This window comes from Notechis scutatus, unplaced genomic scaffold, assembly GCF_049901735.1.
Source record: "Notechis scutatus isolate UNSWTSFEM ecotype Mainland unplaced genomic scaffold, rNotScu1.2 NSCUSCF51, whole genome shotgun sequence".
NCBI lineage: Eukaryota > Metazoa > Chordata > Lepidosauria > Squamata > Elapidae > Notechis > Notechis scutatus.
Window position 1 is genome coordinate 23,987 of NW_028263161.1, and position 15,517 is coordinate 39,503.

Consider the following 15,517-nt stretch of genomic DNA (forward strand, 5'->3'; position numbering starts at 1 on the left):
ATATACAATAAAGAACTGAAATATTTGATTGTAAATGTCTTAACGGCAGCTAGAATTGTATTTGCGAAGAACTGGAAAAATGAAAAAAAAATCGATGCAGGAGGAAGTTACTAAGAAAATTATGGACTGTGCTGAAATGAGTAAATTGACATTTGAAATTAGAGAACAAGATAAAGATAAACAATTTTATATGATATGGGATTTGTTTTATCAATGGTTGGACAAAAAGACATGGTAATGTAATAGACTAGGAAATTTTGTAATAGAAGTTTAATAGATCGATATAAAATATAATACAGATATATATAACCATTGGATGAAAGTACAATATAAATTTTACAATAAAATTTGGAATATCTCATATAAAATGATGGAATAAATAGTTTAGTCATGGATGATTAATAACTGATAAATAGATAAACATATGTTAGTTTGACAATGTGAGAATTTATATAAACCGTGAGCAATGACTATGAAAGGATAGCACAAAAGATTTGTACCCAACTGACACACTGTATGTATGTAAAATGGAAGATGGTTTTATGTTTTTATGTTTTGTTTGTATATGTTTAAAAAATAAAAATTTTACAAAAAAAAAAGACCTCCAGGGTCGCTCTGGGCTTCCTCCACTGGAAACACGGGCCCCCCAATTCAGTGGGGCTTCCCAGGCCTGGGTCTCATAGGGCAGTGATCCCCAACCTTTTTATGCCGCGGCCCGGTACCGGCATCAGCTGGGCACCGCGCCCGGTACCGGCATCAACTGGGCGCCGCCATCTTTTTGGCGAAAAGTGCTTCCGGTGACCTCACCGGAAGCACTTTTTCATCAAAAAAGATGGCGGCGCCAGCGCTTCCGGTGAGCTTTTTCGGGTAGAAATGGCTTTCTACCCGGAAAAGCTCACCGGAAGCACTTTTTTATCAAAAAAAGATGGCGGTGCCCAGCAACCAGCGGCCCGGTAAGACTTGTTCCGCGGACCGGTACCGGTCCACGGACCGGTGGTTGGGGACCCCTGTCATAGGGGACACGGAGGGATACCCGGGTTCCATCCATTGAGTCAGCCTCCAAGGCCTGAGGAAAAGCCGCGTTTGAATGGCTTTGGGGTCTTTGGTTTTTTCTTTATCCTTTTTTTAGCTGTGTTCTGTCTGTGAAACCTTCCTTCTTGGCACCTTGAATAAATTTAATCTTTGTTTAAATCCTGAAGTGGATCCAAGGCCTTCTTGGCCCCTCCTAAGACTGGCTGAGCTCCCGGTTCCCAAAGCCAGACCTGGATGGGGAGGGCCTCTCCTCCATCCTCTTCTGGGTCTCCAGAGGGCTGGTTGCGGGGAGAGAAACTGGAGTGGGTGGGTGAAGTTACCACCTCTCTCTGGTCACATCCACACAACTTGCTCACTTCACCAATGGCTGCATTCACACTGGCAACTTTTAACCGTGGTTTGTTTTCTGAAGTTGGATCAATTGGCTCAGTGAATAGTGGGCATCCCGCAGTACATGAATTCATCAGAGAAAAGCTGGACAATAGTTTATAACTGAAACAAGCAGCGTGTGCTGGTTAGACAGTATATAGTTAGTTTGGGAATGAGAAGTCCCCTTAAGGGAATGCTTCATGGGAAATGTAGTGAATGCCTCTTGGAGATGTAGTTCATGTCACATGGTCGCATCTGTAATCCTGATGGGTCACTGACTTGACCTCTGGAGGGCTGAGGGAGGTTTTGGGCATTCTTACCTGGACCCCAGCATCGTGCTGGAGTCTTCCTTTGGTATATCGCTGTGGGATGAAGATAACCATCTTTTCACACTATGGAGGCGATCACTGGGGCAAAGATTGGACATTAGATGAATCTCTGCATATCTGTGAGTTATACTTTGAGGATATCTGATATAATCCAATAAAATTAACTTTGCATGGAAGCCTTTGTGGTATTGGACTGCTTATCCCAGGAACTTTGGGAAGATAAAAGTATTGCCTGGGACAAAAAACAGGGGAAGCTTTTCTTCCTGCAAGGACCATATTCACACAACATCCTTCACCAGGCTGGGGAAATGTTAGGCAGCCACCCTGAGAAAAAATACAGGTCTATGTGCAGCCTCCACAGAGCCGATAATGGACCACTGAGGAGAACAGCCACTCCTCCTCCTCCTCCTCCTCTTCCCAGGGTCTTCCCTGAGGCAAACTCAGAAATCGAGGTGGGCACATTCTCGACAGAGAAGGGGTTTCCTCCCCTCTGGGCACAACAACCCAGCTTCAGTGAGACACGGCAGAGAACATCATGGAGAAGAGCAGCCTTGTTAGGCATCAACCTGGCCTCCAAAAACAACAGCTTGAACCCAGAGCCGCCAAAGATCTCATACTGAGGCAGAACAGATGGGAGTGGAAATTTCACTTCAGGCCCAAGGAATTTGAACATTACCTCCAATTCAGGATTGGTATGTGGAGTTCTGTCTATGGAGACTCTCAGTCATCCAGGTCCTCGTTGTCTCAAAGGAGAGACAACAGCGTTTGAGATATATGGAGTTTTGATATACAAGAAAAGCACCAACAGGCCCAACTTTCAACATTAGGCAGAGTCCAAGGGTGCTGCTTGCTTCCTTGGTATTACAAGACAGGCAGCACTAAAGTGACATCAACCCAGAGTGTCACAAAGCTCCATAGCTCTGGGTGGCCTTCCCCAGCCATCTCTGGAGACAGAGACCAAGTTGAAGGACAGGAGAAGTCAATCCTCCTCTTGTTGAACTCTTTCCCTCCAGCATCACTTTCCGGACTTGTCCTGACAGGAAGCACCACAACCACTATGGAACAATGTCTCCAGGGGTGTATCTGTTGCTTTTCACTCACAGGTTTTTCTGCTACTCCTCCAATGTAAACATCAAAGTGAAGCAACCTGGAAGGCATCTTGTACCAGAAAAGGATAAATGCCTCAAGTCAGGCTCTGTGTGGCAAACGTTTTCAGAAAGGCATAGGCTGTGCTTCTGAATCGACTTTCTCTCCTTTCCAGATGAAGTTTGGTTTGTCTCTGAATCAGGAAAGACGCAGGATATTCCTTCTTTTGAGAGTGCTTTGAATTCCTCCAACTCTTCTTATTCTTTAGAAACGGGAAGGGGATTAACAAAACTCCATGAATTATGGACCTCCTGCTTCAGCTTCTGATGCTGCTGCTGTCCCAGCAGGTCTCTGGGAAGCTTAGAGGGAAATGTCCTCTGAGTTTGGAGGATGGAGACCATCCATGGAGCTATTACAGGCCAGGAGACCATCTCACTGGTATATTCACAACTGAAAGAGTAATATCGCCTATAACGTTGCCTTTCAACAGGGCTCCTTCTAGTCAGTCTCATTCGTAAGTCTTTCAGGGCAATGGAGTTGCATTCCCTTTATTTGCAGTTCTTTCCTTTTCTTCTTATTTCAGTTACATCTCTATTGTAGGACCTGAATGATTTTGATTTCCATGGCTTGCTCTTTGTCTGGTTTTATGGAAGAGACTCGAATTCAAAGATGGGACTTGAAAAAAACCTGAAATAACTCCAATTTATTTTGCTATTTTTCTTTCACAGTTAAATCCTGAATTCATCACTTGAATAGTGAACTTTGTTTAAAGTAATGATTGAAATTAAAATTGTTCCTTAGCACAGCCCATTTCCATATTTGTATAACTAATCATTACTTTTGGATCAATAGATCTACTTAAGAGTATGATTGTGGACACAAAGAGGATTGAACTTTTAAAAAAGATATTTTGTTATTACAGTAGATGATGATGATGATAACATGAACTTTATTTTTAAAGTAGTGTTTCTCTTGGCTTTACACATATCCCACACTTCATTTTCACCTTTCAACTGCTTGACAAGAATTCCCAGCTTCTGCAGAATCTCAGACTTGGCTACAACATCCATGACAACTCTTTGAGCCCTTTCCACACTTCAGATGCCTTGCTGGATATGCTTTCTACTGGAGACGCCAATGTCCCCAACTACAGCTGTGGAAGGAAGGACAACCTTCTGGCTTTTCTGGATGGAGCTTTCCACCCAGATATCACCATTAGTAGGCACCTACAAAGTCCCACAGGTTTGTGTGTATTTTTCTCTATCTGGTAGATATTTTTCTTTCTTTACATAAAGGCCTACTGTCAAGGGATGGAGTGAACCTCACAAGGAATGGAAACAATATATTCAAAAAACAACTGGCTCATCTTATCAGAAGGACTTTAAACTAAAATTGAGGTGGGGAGGCCAATCTTCAAGACCTTTAAAATCTAATTCCAAGCAAAAACCACTAAATAACCAATCATATAAAGAGGAAGGGACTAAAGAGAAAGAAGAAGAAGAAAAGGAAAAAGAAAAACATAATGAAATAGAGAGTGATGGAAAGGATGGAGATATCAGAAACATACCCAAGAACCCATAAAGGACTCAAATGCATATACACAAGTGCTCAAAGTTTAGGGAACAAACAGGGCAAATTTGAAGCATTAGTACATGAAGGTAGATATGATATAGTTGGCATTACTGAAACATGATGGGATGAAACTCGTAACTGGAAGGTACTGATGGAAAGATACAAACTATTAAAAAATACCAGACCCAACAAAAGAGATGGTGACCTTGCATTATATATAAAAGATCACTACATCTCTACAGAAATCCACCAAACCAAGGATGAAAACTTCCTAAAATCCATAAGGGTCAATATAAAAGGAAAAATTGCTATGGGCATATACAACAAGCCACCCAACCAAGCAGAAGAAATAGATGAACATTTTGCTAAACAACTAAGAAATGTATGTAGGAAACATAACACAGTAGTAATGGGGGACTTTAACTACCCTGATATCAACTGGGAGACAAACTCTGCAGCTATTGGGAGATCAAACAGATTCCTAACCAGCCTAGCCCACAATTTGTCATCCAAAAGGTAGAAAAGGGAACTTGAGGAAAAACTATGCCGGACCTAATTCTTACTAACACAGAAGAAGCGATAGGGGAAGTTGAAGTTGCTGGAACTTGGGTGAGAGCGACCACGTCATATTAGAATTCAATATAATGCAGACACAAACAATAGAACAAAAGCAAACCAGTGTCTTCGGAGTTAAAAGAGCTGATTTTGACAAACTCAGAGAGAGTATGCAGGAACAGGCAAAAAAAGCTAATACAGTCCTTGGTTGTATAAACAGAGGCATAGAATCAAAATCATGAGAAGTATTAGTATTGCTTTATAAAGCTTTAGTAAGGCCATACTTGGAATACCGCATCCAGTTTTGGTCACCACACTACAAAAAAGATGTTGAGACTTGGGGGAAAAGTGCAAAGAAGAGCAACTGAGATGATTAAAGGCCTGGAGACTAAGACATATTAAGAATGGTTGCAGGAATTGGGTTTGGCTAGTCTAGAAAAAAGAAGACCTGGGGGGACATGAGTCCCAGCAGAGGGGAAGAAATTGGAGGGAGGGTCAGAGAGACCCCCTTGTCTTTCCATGGGAACTGAGACTCCCCTGAGGATTGTTCGAAGTCACCCATGGAGCTTTTCTTTTGAAGGCAGGATTGGAATGGAAGGAAAGGAAATCAATAGGAGGAGGAAAGGAAAAGGAAGAAGAAAAGGAAGATGGGAAGGAACTGAAGTCAATAGATGAGGAAGGAAGAAAGAAAAGGAATAGGAAAGGAAAGGGAATAGGAAAGGAAAGGAAAATGAATAGGGAAGAAAAGGAAAAAGAAGAGGAAAAGGAAAGGAAAAAGAATAGGAAAAGGAAAGGAAAACGAATAGGAAAAGGAAAGGAAAAAGAATAGGAAAAGGAAAGGAAAACGAATAGGAAAAGGAAAGGAAAACGAATAGGAAAGGAAAGGGAAATGAATAGGAAAAGGAAAGGAAAACGAATAGGAAAGGAAGGGAAAGGAAAGGAAGGAAAGGAAAGGAAAACGAATAGGGAAAGGAAAGGAAAACGAATAGGAAAGGAAAGGAAAACGAATAGGAAAGGAAAGGAAAACGAATAGGAAAAGGAAAGGAAAACGAATAGGGAAGGAAAGGAAAAGGAAAGGAAAATGAATAGGAAAGGAAAGGAAAACGAATAGGAAAGGAAAGGAAAATGAATAGGGAAGGAAAAGAAAATGAATAGCAAAAGGAAAGGGAAGGAGGGAAGGGAAGGAAAAGAACGAAAAGAAAGGAAATAAATAGGAGGAAAGGAAAAGGAAGAAGCAGAAAAGGAAGATGGGAAGGAACTGAAGTCAATAGATGAATGGAGGAAAAGAATAAGAAAAGGGAAGGGAAGGATAGGGAAGGGAAGGGAAGGAAAGGAAAGGAAAAAATAGGAGGAGGAAAGGAAAAGGAAGAAGCAGAAGAGGAAGATGGGAAGGAACTGAAGTCAATAGATAAGGAAGGGAGGAGGAAAGGAATAGGAAAAGGAAAGGAAAACTAATAGGAAAGGGAAAGAAGGGAAGGGAAGGAGGATCCCAGAAGGAACCAGCATGGTTGCACAAAGACCCCGATAACCTGAAAGAAGACAAGAGAGACAAATATCAAAGGCAGAATCAGGGAGACCCCCATTTTTAGGGAAACCAGGAAATCGGAGGCTCCGAATGAACGAAGCCAAACGCTGAAAGGAGGAAAAAGAGATTTCTATCCAAAGGAACGGGGGGGCTGGGGGCTGCAGGGAGAGCAGCAAGGGGGAGCCTCCTGGGGAGGGGAGGGGAGCCCACCCTCTCTTGGGGAGGGGGGTCAAGTGTCACCTCCCCTCCCCCACCCGCTTCCCTGCCAAGAGCTCCCAACTGCCCCCAAATGCTCTGAAAGGACCCCCGGCCTTCTCTGCCCCCCCAGTCTCTCCTCTGGGGGCGGCAGGGCTGAGCAGCCAGGAGGGGCAGCCGAGGGACCCTCCGCTCCTGCCTTTCGCCCTGGCTGTGGGACTGAGGGGCCCCGTGGCTGCCCCCTCCTCCCCCCCCAGAGTCGGGCCCTTCTTCCTCCCACCAACCCCAGGTGGAAACCCCGGAGGAGGCGAGGGAGCCTCGGGGGCGGAGAGAGAGGAGAGAAGCCACTCCGGGGGGAGAGACCTGCCTTGCATTGGGGTTCAGGTGGAACGGATTCCTACCCATCCGACCTCCGTGGGCTCCAGTCACCCGGGCAGCCCCGGAACCGCCCCGCCTGAGCAACAGGAGGATCCCCCACCCACTGCCCCACCCCACGAGGCCTCCGTTCCCATGCCTGCGAGGCCATCCAGACAATCCCCCAGGGCCCGGAGGCTGCGAGGGTCCGGCGGGAGAGGAAGCCGCTGCCCACCGCTTGGAAGGCCGGGGACAGGACGGGGCCGGGATACCTGCAGGAGCCCCCCGCTCTTCTCCGAGGGTCCCTTCCTGCCCGCCCCACCGAGCCAGAGGGGGGGCTGCCTCCAGGACCGCCATCCGGGGGGATCGCCTGGTGCCCCTTTTCAAGAGCAGCCCCGCCGCTGAGGAAGAGGCTCCCCCGGGGGATTCAGCAGCCCTCCCGCCCCTCCCCCTATTATTTAGGGAATTGTGTTTGCGGCTTTTTGTGCTTTTTCCACATAGCAAAACATTTACTATGGAATCCATTATAAGACATGCTGGTGGCATTTTTCCGGTTTGTCGGCTTTGCGAGCGGTAGGGATTCGCGAAGCTGCGCAATCCCTGCCGCGCTAGCTGCTTTTGGGGCTCCGATCCGAAAGGCTGCGGAGCAAGGCTGCCCTGCAGGGGCAGCTGAAGGTAGGGGGATCCGGAAAAGGGTTTGGGGTGTTGCAGACCCCCTCCTGGCCGGCAGAACCCCCTTTTACCAAGACGGTGTAGCGGCGGTCCGTAATGGCCGCCACAAAGAAGCCGTCAGCTGGGCAAGTATGCGCAGGAGGAAGAGGAGAAAGTTTTTAAAAGTGAAAATTTTCTTGGTCAATCCAGGACTCTGAGATATATTTAATTTAATTCCTGGAAGTGATGGCTTTTTGGATGATTTTTTCCACAAGAGAAAGTAAGCGGCAATTCTGAGGTGCTGAAAGGAAAGTTTACTCTCCCTCCCGACGGAATTAACCAACGGATATTGAGAAACCTGTTTTTGTTTCAGGTAAAACTAGCATTATGGGATAAGTCGGAAGGGAGAGGACAAAAAATATATTTATCTGGTTGGATTTTGTTGGAGGAGATGCCTTAAGGATTTGGAGACAGAAATAAAATTTTAATAAGGCTTTAAAACACAGATTTGGATTTTCTTTTTTCCTTTGTCTGATACTACCCCTGGAAGAGAAAGAGGAAATTTTGGCTTGGCTTGGATTGATTGAGGATTGTGGACTTTGGGATTGTCTTACTTTTCTTTTGGAATATTTTGGTTGGAGTAAGAAGAAAGAGGGGAAAAAAGAAAAGAAAAGATTTATAATGGCTTTCTCCTTTGAGGAACTGAGGGATGAATATGAGCAAACAAAAGCAGCCTGTAAAGATGGTATGGAAAAAGCTTTTCTATTTTTAGAAATGGCGCTGGTTAACTATGAACAGACAATGCGACAGATGGAACGACAACAAGAAAAAGACGAAGAAGACACCATCTTTAATGAATTCCAAAATTTATCTAAGAAAGAAGGAAGGAAGAAAGCGAGGAAAATGAAGGACTTAAGATCTAAAAAAACATTTAAGAAAGAGAAAAATGTGATGCAAAATAAATACAATGATAGCAAACAAGAGAAAAAGGGAATACAACAGAGAAGGGATGCCAGCAAGACAGAGGTTAGAAAAAGGGGGGGTAGGAAGATCTGGTGGGGGAAGAAAGAAAGTGGAAAGGCGGAGAAAAGCCACAAAGTTTTAAAATTGGATGGGAAAAGAGGAATCTTTTTTAGGGATAAAGGGTGAAGCATAAATTTTCTTAAAAAAGATTTTGCAAGGTACATAAGACGGTATTGTAATATTTGTATTAGAAATAGAAAATTAGAATGGTTTAAGAGTTAATAAGAAATTAAAATGTTGAAATGTTTAATAATGATTGATTTTTAAAATGTAATACTCTGTTTTTATTGTTATTAAAAGTAAAAATTAATAGATAGAATGTACCAAGCAGAATCAGATTGGGTACTAGGTGTCATTTTAAATGTTAATCTAATATTTAGGGAGAGGATAGAAAGGCATCATACTCTGATTAGAGATTTCAGGAGAAATTCTTTTTTTTTTTTTTTTCATTACAAGGAATGAGACAGAGGGATAATAAAGGATGGGCAAAAGATATAAATATAATGATTTAAATTAAGATGGATTGAATAAGATAGAATTATGAAGAGTGAAATGTGTGGAGAAGTATATATAGAAGATACAGAATGGCAAATAAAATAGGTAATGATCTGTAAAATGAGCATGAATATAATTAAAGCCCATATAAAGAGAGGCACTGGGGGCCAAGTTACTTTACTAAAAGATTTTTTATATGTTTGTTTGTGTCTGTTTATGTTTTTTGAGAAGTATTGGTGAAACCTTCTAGAAACACAGAAAGAGAATGACGATAATCAAGTTAGAAAGAAATAGAGGATAAGAGATGTTTTTATGCTCATTTAGAAATGGTTTAAAATAGAATTGTATTGTATAAGATAAGGTTTTATCTGACTTGTAAAATTTATAATGGAAAAAGGTTCAAATATGTAATGGTTGATGATGATTTGTTTGTTTCTGAAACTAATAAAACTTGTTTTTTTTTTTTAAAAAAAAAAGACATGCTGGTGGCTATTGACTTGCATGGATTTTTAAAATTATTTTATTCCTGTATCGTACATCAAGTTCCATTTCTACAGCGACAGTGCAATGTCTGTGTCGGGTCTTTTTTTAAATTATCCATCATATTTTACGCCCCGATTATGACCGTAATTCTCCTCATGGTACAACGGAGCCTCCTTGGAAGAGACTAAGATGGGGCGCCATAATTATAACCATCATTCTCCTCGTTCTACCACAGACCCGAAAGGAACAAGGAGCACTGTGATTGGATGAGACGCTCAAAAGAAAAGGCCCCTTTTACACAGACAGGACCTGAGAAAGAGCGCGGTGGGGGAGAGCTCCGGCTCCCCTCAGAGAGGAGTGGGGAGGGTCTTGGCAGAGGGGGAGGAGGGGACGAGGATTTCGGGGTCCCTGGAGGGGGGTGGCTGGTCCGGGCCAAGGAAGCGGGGCGGGCGAGGAGAAGGGGGAGAGCCGGGCTGTCTGTCTGGGAGGGCGGGAAGGGAGGGGCTGAGGAAGCAGAGTTTTGGGGGGAGGGGTCTGGGCAGGGGGGGCCGTGTGGCAGGGGGGTGAAGGAGAGCGCTTGGGGGAGCAGGGGTCCTTGAAGAAAGGGCGGGAATGAGAGGGAACCTGGCATCACCGAGTGGGGGGGGGGGGGCAAAGCGCCGCTGAAAGGCCGGAGAGGAGCCGCCGGAGGGAGTGAGCTGAAGGGGCGCTGTTGTGTTCGACGGCTCAGCTGGCAGTGCGCCTGGAGCCCCCCCCTCCTGCCTTCTCCAAATCCCCCCTTCCCTTCGCGCTGCCCGATGGTGCCAGAAGTCCGCCAGCTCCGAGGCCTCTGCCGCCCCCTACTGGAGTCCCGCTGGAGTGCTGCCTCGCCCTTCCCACAGGGGCGCTCTTCCTCCCGGTCTTCCAAGGGGGATCCCGGGTTGCTGGGAAGGGAGAGCGGGAGAGGGAGGGAGGGGGAGACCGAGAAAAAAAAAGAAAATAGATTGAGCCACCTGTGAGTTAGCCAAGTCTTGGTGCAGGGCTTTAACCCCTCACAAAAGGGAAGAAGGGAGACCATCATTTTCCAAAGTTGGAAGTTGAAGATGAAGGGACTTTAATTCCCAGAATTCCCTGCCCAGCATGAGGAAGTCCATGCACTGTTGGGAGGGGAACTCTGGGGGTTGAAGTCCATTCCTCCTCAAGTTTGAAAAACTCGGATGCACACCAGCCCCTCTCCACATCCTGCCTTCATTTTGGGGAACAACAAAGACCCCTGAAGAGACCCTCAGTCATTGGCTAGCTTGCAGAATGCAGGAACCCTGGTTTCTTATGGCCATCAGAAGTGAAACAACCTCTCCCCCAGGCCCCCTCCCTCCCTTCCCTCACTAGGGAGGGGGCGGAACCCCTGCAGACCCCCTGGCACTGCAGGACCCCTGTGTGCCCCCTCCTCACAGCACAGCCCCTGCCAAACCCTCTCTGAATCCAGCCCGTTGGAGGCCGCTTTACTAGCGAGGAAGAAACCAGGCCCAGAGAGGCCCCTCAGCCTCACCCAGCTGGGCGGGAAGGTTGCTCAGAAGCCCCCAGGGGAAGCTGCTCAGAAGCGGTTGCCATTGCCTCTTTCCCAGGGCTTCGAGAGAATGGCTGGTCCAGAGCCTCCTAGCTGGCTTGGCACCCCAGGCAGGACTGGAACTCAGGGCCCCCTGGGATTCAACTACCACCCCACCCGACTGACTCTTGTGAGATCCACACGACCCACTGAACCCAGTCTCTTCCCCAGTGGCTGAATTCACACCCGCACCTTTTAACCGTGATGACCCAAAGGCAACCCAGTCAGATAATCAGTAGGAGTCCCTTTATTAGCTCCAACTTTGCCCCCAATGTCGTGGTTACCTTCTGGGCTGGAGGAAAACTCTCCCAGGAACAGCCTTGGGCTGCAGAGAATCAAGAACAAAACGTGGTCAACAAACACTGTAACTAGAAGTCCAATCAAGGCAAGAGGAGGTCATTAGTTTGGCAGGGCAGGAGAAGGAATTCCAGACTTCAAGGCATGGCAATAACTCAACACGGTTGGGAAGATGCCAGGAACACCAATTCTGCAATCTCCCTCCCTCCCTCCCTCCCTCCCCCCTCTCTTGTCCAGATGTTGCAGTCAGATTTGGGAGTCAGGAGTCTTTTTGAGTTTGGAGGTCTAGGGAAAGAAGAGGCAGAACCTGGGGATGGAGTTAAAAGAGGAATCGCCTAGAATCTCTACATAGCCACAAGCAAACAGTCCAACTCCCCTTGAATACCTGCTGCAATGCCTCAAATGAGATGCCATCTCCAATTGTTGAATTCCCCTATGTGGAAATATGTTGTTAAATATGAGTGTTAAAAACAAAATGCACATTTTAGTCCAAACCCCTAGAAAACCACAATACCGGCATATGCAGTAGTCAAGAAAAGTAGCAGACTGGTCATGCCATGCTTGCATCAAACTCTGCAGACTTTACCTTGGGAGTCTTCATCACTCAAGTTTGAAGTAAGACATTTTTGTGTAAGAGGGAACTTTTGGTCCCCAGAAGAAAGCATCTCTCCATCACTGCTTCTTTGGGGCATCTCTTTCCTCCGGCATGAAAAGTCTGGGCTTCTGGCCCAGCTCCTAAAAAGAGAAAATTAAAATAGCTGTTCACCTCCTTTCAGGAATCTATGGGTATTTGCCTCCAAGTTTACTGAATTTAACACCAAGAAAGTATATAAGTTGTACAAGGTGGCCAGCAAAAAGCAAGCCCGGGAAGAGAAGGTAAGAACAGAGGGGTGTGTGTGTGTGTTGTGTGTGGAAGGGATACAAATATAGAATGGAAGGGATACAAATATAAATAAAGAGAAGGAAGGAAAGGGAACATTTTGTGCAAAAGAAAACCTCAGGAACGAGAAGAATTCTGGTTGAGACTTTTAGGTGGGACTGTGCTCTTTCCTTTTTCTTTCTTTCTTCCTTCCTTTCTTCCTTCCTTCCTTTCTTTCTTTCTTTCTTTCTTTCTTTCTTTCTTTCTTTCTTTCTTTCTTTCTTTCTTTCTTTCTTTCTTTCTTTTCTTTCTTTCTTTCTTTCTTTCTTTCTTTCTTTCTTTCTTTCTTTCTTTCTTTCTTTCTTTCTTTCTTTCTTTCTTTCTTTCTTTCTCTGGCTCTGCCATTGCTGTGTTAAGAGCCAGGCGTTGGGTTGTAGAAGAGAGGAGGAGAAATCATATCTTTAGGAGAGGGAAGACTGTACATGCTCAGGGGACACAGGTTGGGGATCAAAGCTGTGGAGTCTTCTGGACACTCCTTGATGGGATTGGAATTCTCGGTGAGTCTCCAGCTCCTTTTGCTGGACTTGGCCCTTTATTAACCAATCAGAATAGAGCTGGAAGGGTCCTTGGAGATCTTCTAGTCCAACTCCCTGCTCAAGCAGGAGACCCTATACTGGGGTGGGATTCTACCGGTTCGGACCGGTTCTATAGAACTGGTTGTTATGATTCTGAACAGTTCAGAGAGCCGGCAAATCATGCCCCTGGCTGACCCCACCCCTCTCCACCCACCCCTCCCAGTCAGTCTTTATTGCGCCTGCCCGACATCACTGACTGCGTCCTTCCCCACCCAGTCACTCCTGAAGGAATCTTCAGGTTCTTTTCCCTTCCGATGATCAGCTGTGCCGGGATCCCCTCGCTGTCTTACTGCTTTGCCCAGGACACTTCCCTGAGGCCCAGGAGGCAAAAGGGGGTGCGGGATGTGTATGTATGTTGTGCGCCCCACCCTGTGCTCCGTTTTGTGCCTTCTTGGGCCCCAGGGAAGACTTCTGGGAGCAAAAATGCCCTCCAGGAGGTTTCCCTGAGGTCCAGGGGCCCCAAAATAAGGGGGGTGCTGCAAAAAGAAGAAGCCACACCCACCCAGCCACACCCACAGAACTGGTTGTTAAAACAATTGAATCCCACCCCTGCCCTATACCATGTCTGACAAGTGGCTGTCCAATCCCCATTGATGGACTTACACCCTCTTCTTCTTCAAGTTGCCTGCTGAATGCAACTGTGGGGGTCCCTGGGGTGCCAAAAGGGGCTGGCCTAGCAAACATTGATGATGAAGACATTTTGGGCCACAATGAGGAGGTGGGCGGTAGAAAGCCTGAAAGCTTTCACTTTTCTTTCTGTTTGTTTGTTTTCATCCCTTCCTCTAGAAGAGGCCCTCCAATATTCTCCAGTCATCTCTCTCCTCCCCAGCTCTGGTTAATAAGACCCAAATCATTGTTACTGTTGGCCTTTTGAGTTTTCTGACGATGTTTTCAGAAGAAGAAGGAAGAGGCAATGAGTGGCAAGAAACTCCTGGGCCCAGCCGAGATATTCCGAGATATTCCGATATCTCCTGTCTCCTCACCCTTCCCAGATGCATGGACACCCACAAGAGAACCACCCACAGCCAAAGAGAAGACATTGCAGCCAAGCAGGTGAGTGGTTATCAGGCCCGGCCCAGATTGGACCTTCAGGAAAGAAAGACTCGTCTCCATTTGCAATCGAGTTGCATCTAGTAAAAGGTATGTTTTCACTAAAGTCAAGTGGTCACAGCGAAAGCAAAGCTAGATCTGAGGATTCCTGCATAAACTCGGTAATCTTCCCTTTTTTCTCCCTGGTCATCTACAATCATGTCCCCTGAAGGCCAATCATGCAGATAAGGAAGAAAAGTATTTATTTAAAAATATTTTAGGGAGGAAGCAGGGGAATCCCATCTCTTTGCTCACTCATGCCAGACCAGTGCAACACTCTTGTATCATAACAAGCAAACATCTGCATCCAGTGGCTACACCATTATGTCTCCTTGCTGAATGGGTGTTGCCCACCATGAAACTGGGATGAAAAGGGCAGAGTTGGACCATGAAAATTAAGCAAATGAACTTGGATTGTTCTTGGTATAAACAAGTGATGGATTTTTCCAAGAAGTTCTAGCTTTGTGGTCTTTGGAGCCATCCAAGGAATAAGGCGGAAAGACAACAGGCAGCTGATAGAAAAAAAGCAAAAGGGCCTAGAATGGCAAAATGACCATGTGTGAGATTTACTATGTGTTAAACTTACTGCACATTCCAAAAAGATAAAATATGAGTGGACCGATGATCAGATTGAGGTCCATGCTTGAAGCATAGAAAAAGAAGGCTTTGTGTATATCTGGATGTCCTTCGGGTGTTGTGATGGTCAGATAGGGCTCACAGTTTAGGAGCAGACTGAGCTCACTTTCAAAGGTTCCCCTAAAACTTGCGTGTTGTCAATATACACAGCAAACACACCCACACAATATGTCCCCTTCCCAAGAATGGGGACAGACTCACCATGACTAAACTGCTTTCCAGCTCCATTCTCCTGTGCAGGGCAACCAATCCAGCCAATCAGCTGGGACTCAGTGGGAGGCAGAGAAGAGATGGGGGCGAGGCCAGTCAGAGGCGGTATTTGCCAGTTCTCCGAACCACTCCAAATTTCCACTACCAGTTCTCCAGAACTGGTCAAAACCTACTGAATTCCACCTCTGGATAAACCCCTCTTCCATGTGGCACAAGGCCACAAGTCTCGGCCTTCTTCTACTGCTTGTGCAAGAACCAGAGGAAATTGTGTGAATCTTAGACTGACCTTCTTCTGATCCAACAGAGCTTTTCTTATCTCCTTAAAATGGAATTTGCAAAGGGATCCTATTCGCAGTTAGGAGCCTTTATGAGACATAAAAATTGATTCCCAATTGATCAGCAATCTCTGTGGTTGGAGAGCAGAGCAGCTTCCATGGGTGCCTCTTCCTAGAAACCTAGAAGTCCCCCCACTTATTCAGCCCCTTCTTGGACCTGGATGAACATTATGCAGCATTGGAGGTTTGTGACCTGGTCATG

General features: G+C 45.6%; 1 long non-coding RNA gene across 1 annotated transcript in view; it reads left to right on the top strand.

Moving 5' to 3' along the window:
• The window catches only part of LOC148128478 (uncharacterized), a 29,401-nt gene extending 23,777 nt beyond the window's left edge, over positions 1-5,624 (top strand). Inside the window, exon 3 of the long non-coding RNA XR_015746374.1 lies at positions 5,564-5,624. This is a non-coding gene — a long non-coding RNA (uncharacterized LOC148128478). The remainder of the gene's footprint in view (positions 1-5,563) is intronic.
• The last annotated feature ends 9,893 nt before the right edge of the window (positions 5,625-15,517 follow it).